Source organism: Callospermophilus lateralis, unplaced genomic scaffold, assembly GCF_048772815.1.
Source record: "Callospermophilus lateralis isolate mCalLat2 unplaced genomic scaffold, mCalLat2.hap1 Scaffold_1098, whole genome shotgun sequence".
Classification (NCBI taxonomy): Eukaryota; Metazoa; Chordata; class Mammalia; order Rodentia; family Sciuridae; genus Callospermophilus; species Callospermophilus lateralis.
Genome location: NW_027511223.1, coordinates 538,412 through 545,003, shown reverse-complemented (window position 1 = coordinate 545,003; position 6,592 = coordinate 538,412). Strand labels below are relative to the sequence as shown.

Here is a 6,592-nt window from a genome sequence, read left to right as displayed (position 1 = left end):
AGTATAGTTTAAGGTCTGGTCTAGTGATGCCACCTGCTTCACACTTTTTTCCTCAAGATTGCTTTAGCTATTCTGGATCTCTTATTTTTCCAGATGAATTTTATGATTGCTTTCTCTATTTCTATGAGAAATTTTATTGGTATTTTGATTGGAATTACATTGAATATGTATAGTTCTTTGGGTAGTATGGTCATTTTGATAATATTAATTCTGTTTATACAAAAACAAGGGAGATATTCTTTAATTTCTTTATTTAGTGTTCTGTACTTTTCATTATGGAGATCTTTTACCTCTTTTATTGATTTTATTTTATTTTTCTGAGGCTATTGCATATGGGATAGTTTTCCTAGGTTATCTTTCAGAGGATTTGTCATTGATGTACAGAAATGCCTTTGAACTACAGATGTTGATTTTATATTCGGCTTCTTTGTTGAATTAATTTATTAGTTCTAAAAGTTGCCTGGTAGAATTTTTTGGATCATGTTGGTATAGAATCATGTCATCAGCAAATAGTGAAAGTTTGAGTTCTTCTTTTCCTATCCATATCCCTTTAATTTCTTTCATTTGTCTAATTGCTCTGGATAGAGTTTCAAAAACTATGTTAAACAGAAGTGGTGAAAGATGTCTTGTTCCAGTTTTTAGAGGGAATGCTTTCCAACTTTCTCAATGTAGGATGATGTTGGCCTTGGGTTTAGCATACATAACCTTTATGATATTGAGATATGCTCCTATTATCCCTAGTTTTTCTAGTGTTTTGAACATGAATGGGTGCTGTATTTTGTTGAGTGCTTCTTTCTGCATCAGTTGAGATGATCATATGATTCTTATCTTTAAGTCTATTGATGTGATGAATTACATTTATTGATTTTCATATATTGAACCTATCTTGCATCCGGGGGATGAACACCACTTGATCATTCTGCATTATCTTTTTAATATGTTTAAAAATATGGAATGCTTCATGAATTTGTGTGTCATCCTTGTTCAGGGACCATGCTAATATTCTCTTTATTGTTCCAATTTTAGTATATGTGCTGCTGAAATGAGTACCTTGCTATGGTGTTGACTAACTGGTAGCTTGCTGGTTTTGACTATAAAAATGTACCCTATCTTCTGCAAAAGGTCAAAAGTTGCACAGGTGACTTGCCTGCTGCCCTTCTGACCCATAGCAGCAATTAAAGTTTCACATCTTGCTTCAATACTCACCCAGTAATTTATTTCAAACATGCCACAACAAAATAAGGTGGTCACAGAAAGGGCAAATATTGTGCGAGACCACTTGTATGAGGAACTTAGAATAGTCAAGTTCATAGAGACACAAGTAGGACAGTGGTTGCGAGAGGACTAAGGAAAAGAAATGGAAACAATATTTAATGGGTACAGTTTTTGTGTGGGAAGATGAGCAAATACTTTTTCTATATTACCAGGTCTGAAAGAATTGGCAGACTATCTACTGCAGAGTTACGTCCCCACCTTTTTTTATCTTATTTTGAAAGAGTGTCTGGCTTAGTTGTTGAGGCAGGGTTTGAACTTGCAATTCTTCTGTCTCAGTCTTCCTCCTTGCTGGGACTGTAAGCATGCACAAACAAGCGAGAGATGAACTGTGGTGATTGTTACCCAACAAAGTGAATGTGTTTAATGTCACTGGACTATATACTTTTAAAAAGTTAAGATGTGAATTTTTTCTTTTTTAAAAAAAATATTTACCATAATTTAAAAATGTCTACAGAATAAAATATTGTTCACTTATTGAAAGAAAACTCTTGAGAAACATGCTCAAAATGAACATCAGCTATGGGGGAGTCTCTGCTTTCAAAGTAGAAAATGGTATCAGATATTTTATACAATTATCCCAAACTGACTAGAATGAATAAAAAGCAAGTCAGCATAGCTTCCTTCAAAAGTTTGTGTAACAAATGTTCAGTGGACCTAATAAATCCACAGGGTAAGTGACACCAAAAGAGACAAATAGTTTTAGGAATTTATTCTAGATTATAGCTTGTCTTTCACTAAGTGTAAATACTATTATATGAGAAATATTGGGCTTTAATCAAAAGTCTTCTTATGTAGAAGTCAGCTTTTCATCACAGTGACCAAAAAAAAAAAAAGGCAAGAACAACTTAGAGTAGGAAAACTTTATTTGGGGCTCATGATTTTAGAGGTTCAGTCCATCGTCAGCCCACTTCATTGCTCTGGACACAATCTAAGGCAAAACATGATGGCTAAAGGGTGTTACGGAAGGAAGATGATTTGATTAGCTCATGCAGCTGAGAAGGAGAGAGAGAGAGAGAGAGAGAGAGAATGCTCCATAAGGCACCAGAGACAAGATAATATCCTAAAACCATGCCCCCAGTTACCCACCTCCTCCAGCCATGCCTCAGCTGTGCAGAGTTATCAACCAATAATCCATTTAAATTATTAACCCATTAAATGGATTAATCAGTTCCTATAATATAATAGCACCTTTTCAGGGACATCTCATATCCAAACCATAAGACAATGTACATTTTTTTTTTTCAGCTCGCACACACACTGTCTCCTAAATGGCCCAATTCCAGTTTGCCCTATTGAGAAAACATACCACCTGAGTTCCTGCCAAGGCAATGGGTTGTTGCTCAAATTAGTCATTGTTTTTAAGCATTTCAATTAGCATTCCTCTTGTCTGTTGTATTACTAAGAAAAATTTTTTTTAAAAAAACTGAAATAATAAAGTTTGAAAAAATTTAACTTATATCAAAAGCTTGAGGATAAATAATTGTTTCACTGGTTGGCAAAGAATACAAATCAGTATGAAAAGCAAAAATGTTCTAAAAATTAAAAATATATATAAAAATTTAAACAGATTATTAAATTTAGAACTTTTTAAAGATCCAAGAATGAGTGGGCCCCTTAGAAGGCAGGTAGCCAACAAACTGACAAGTCTGCTCAGAGACTGGCATGTGGTCATATCACTCCCTTTGCATGAGTTATTCTTTTTTCACCAAGATTGTATTCTTCAGTCTATGAAAACATTTTTACATGTAAGAATATAAGGAGTTATGAATATAAAAAATTATTTCTATAAGCAAAATAAATGGAAGTCATTTAAATATTTACTTTTTGGATAGACTGTTTCACAGTCCTTATTTGGAAAACTAGAAAGGGATAGGCTCTCTCTCTCCTTTCACCAAATTTGAATCTGATTTCTCTGAGTCTTCTCTAATTAGACCTGATCTTGGACATCCCTTTTTGTCCCTGTTGAGGCCAATGTGAGCAAGAATCCTGCTCCGTACATTTAGCAAATATAGCCCACACTTGGTAACTGACCACCTTGTCTTCCCTTCAGCCAGAGTTCTGTTGACTTAGTCTAGGAAAAATTATCCTACCCTGATCCACCCTGGTGTTTTCTAGTAGACATTTTTCATCCCTTTTGCATCAGTTTATCATTGGCTGCAAATTCCCACTTGTCTTTATGTGCAGAGTTGAACTCTCTCCTCCAGGGCTATACCCCATTGTAATCGTCCCTATAAGAAAATCTATCTTACCTTTTTTTTTTAATAATTTTTTCTTAGTTATAACTAAATATAATACCTTTATTTTATTTATTTATTTTTATGTGATGCTGAGGGATCAAACTCAGAACCTCGCACATACTAGGTGAGCGCTCTACCGCTGAGCCACATTCCTGGCCCCTGTTTTACCTTTATTTATTTGTTTGTTTTGACCAGAGAATGAACCCAGGTCTGCTTAACCACTGAAGCCCATCCCCCAAAATTATTTTATTTTGAGATATGGTCTTGCTAAGTTGCTTAGAGCCTCACTAATTTGCTGAGGCTGGCTTTCAACTTGCGATCCTCCTGCTTCAGCTTCCCAAGCTGCTGGGATTACAGGCATGTGCCACCATGCCTGGCTTGTCTTACCATCTTTAAAAAGCATCATTCATGCCAAACATGCCAACTTTGACTTGGTAATGGTAGAAACAAAAACAAGTCTGGTGAGAAGGCATGTAGGCAAGATTTCTTAATAGGACCTCTCTTAAGAGAGGCAGCACTGAGCAGTGTCAGGCTGGTTCCTAGAATAAAGAGAGAGAGAGAAAGAGAGAAGAGAGAGAGAGAGAGAGAGAGAGAGAGAGAGAGAGAGAGAGTTAGTTTTATTAATGTGAAAGGGTTGTTTGCAAGGGGAACAAAGGTTTTGGAATGTTGATTGATTCAGGCATCTTTCAAAGATCTTTTCTTTTCCTATGTCAGTACTTTAACCCTATGGAAAGGTCAGTCCGTCATCCTGACTGGCCACTGTTAGTTATTCATATCTATACTGCATCCTGTATAAATATTTCTACCTTTTGAAAGGGATGAGTTGCTATAGCTGTTAAGAGAACACAAACATGGGAAATGTTCAAAGAACACAAATCATGGCTACCTGGATAGGGTTAAGTTTTATCATTGAGCCCCCAGACCTCTCACCGAGTCCACACAATTGAGAACTTTGTCTTAACTCCTGGTTGATTCATTGGAGATTCATTGGTGAATCCAACTCCTGCACCCGTGGTCTAGGTAATGGTCCCTTGAGGTCAGAGAAAGACATATTTTGCTTCTTCAGCGTCTGCATACATATGTTCTGAAGCTGGGTGGGAGTTCCACACCTCTCTAGAAAAGTGCCTGCTGGACTGGAGCACTTCCCTGGTGGCTCTTTGATTGCAGTGGAATTATGTGAATCCCCTGACTCCTAGGGCTGGCTCTGGCCTGGAAAATTTTCCTATCTCCTTGTTCCTGAGAATTATTCCTTAACTACCTGAGCAGCAAGGGTTTTCTGGACTCTTTTGTTTTGATTGGGAATCCACTCTACAGGAACTCGGCTGATTATTTTCCTAACACTTTGTAAGAGTCTCTGTTCTCTCTACTTGATCTTGATTCCTCCACTGTAGCATCTCAACCAACTGAAATCCTCTTCTAGGGCCTCGGGGCCTCAGCTGATATATGCTTCCCCAGCCCCATGGACTTCATCTGTTGCTGGAAGATTTTATCAAGGGCCTCAATGAGAAATTTCAGTTCACCACACAGCCTCCCCGAGTCCTCTCCTTTCCCACTGCTTTCTCTCCTCCTGCCTTCTCTTACCACCTGTAGTCTTCCTTCAGTTCACTGAAACAGTTGACATGCCCCCTTCCACCCCCACCTCCTCGACCTCTGTCCACCCCTCATCCCATTGCAGCTACTCAATTTCGTCAGTCACTAGAACTTTAGCCCTCTGCTTCTGTCAGAAAAACTCAGGGGGTGGAGCTACTCCCAAAATTATCTACCTGAAGCTAAAAAGTAAAAAAATAAATAAAATAAAAAAAAGTTGAATTGGAAGCAGACTGAATCAGACTGGATCCTCTATCTACTCATCTTTGTGTGCCTTCCATAAGACATTTATTAAGTTTGTTCCAATGTGCTGGCATATAAGTCCTAAAGTCTTTGGAATAGCTGACAAAAAAAAAAAATATATATATATATATATATATATATATATATATATATATATATATATATATATATATGCCATTGAATTGACTAAAGCCTGGCAGCCTCTAGAGAGCTCCAAGATAGAAACTGGTCATCAAATGGAACAAGTCCAGATTAGAGGTTTGGAGCTTTCAGTCCCAATCCCCAATCTCCCAGGAGGGGAGAGGAGCTGAAGATGAAGTTGATCACCAATGGTAAATAATCATGACTGCATAATGAAATTACCCCAAAGAATAGGACTCAGAGAGCTTCTGCATATCTAAACACAAGGAGGTTCCTAGCTGGTAGTGTGATACCCTCAAAGTACAACCCATTCAGTCAGAAGCACAGGTAAAACAACCTGGGGCTTCCAACTGGCATCTGAAATGGGGAGGGGGTGGTCTTGGGAACTGGGTCCTCAACATGTCGGATCTGATGCTATTTACAGGTAGATAGTGTCAGAAGGGAACTGGCATTGTGGATACCCTGCTGGTACCCATGCTGAAGGCTGCTTGCTTCTGGTGGAAGAAGTTCTTCATACCTTTTGACATCACAGTAGCGTTCCTTGTTGACAGTGGTGTGAGACAGAAGGAAAACAGACACTTTGCTCTTTTCAACATACAGTAGGTCTTACTGTCAAGTTCATTCTGCATAATTTTTCATCTACTGATCCCCACCTGCCTCTTGTTTATAAATCCCCACTTGTTCTTCTGTTCATGCCAGTCTCTTTCCACCATAACACCCCATCACTTCTGTCTCAACACCTATTATGATGGCTTCCCCTTGAATTAAGTCTGCCTTATAACTTTAGCAAATGCCATTGAGTAGATATTTCTTTAATAGAAGTCATCATTTAGTTTACATTTTATATGCTTTTTATTGAAAAGACAAAGCAAATCTCTTTGTAAATCAGTTTCAATTGCAACACTATGAAATGAAACATGTGTACATTGAAAATAATTATTAAAAATCAAGAATTGATTAAAAACTACTTACTGAGGCAGTGAGACTTGAATTTGTTTTGAAAAAAAAAATTAAAAGCACAATCCCTGGAAAGGATGTTGTTTTCTTGGAATTACAGATGCCTGTGCTTTCAATCTTTTAGGGCTCTGTCTATTAATTCTCATAACTTC

General features: G+C 37.5%; 1 non-coding gene across 1 annotated transcript; it reads right to left on the bottom strand.

The window, feature by feature from the left end:
* Nucleotides 1-943: 943 nt before the first annotated feature.
* Nucleotides 944-1,050, bottom strand: LOC143387002 (U6 spliceosomal RNA). The gene has a single exon (XR_013089768.1). It is a non-coding gene; the product is annotated as a U6 spliceosomal RNA (small nuclear RNA).
* Between the last annotated feature and the right edge of the window lie 5,542 nt (nucleotides 1,051-6,592).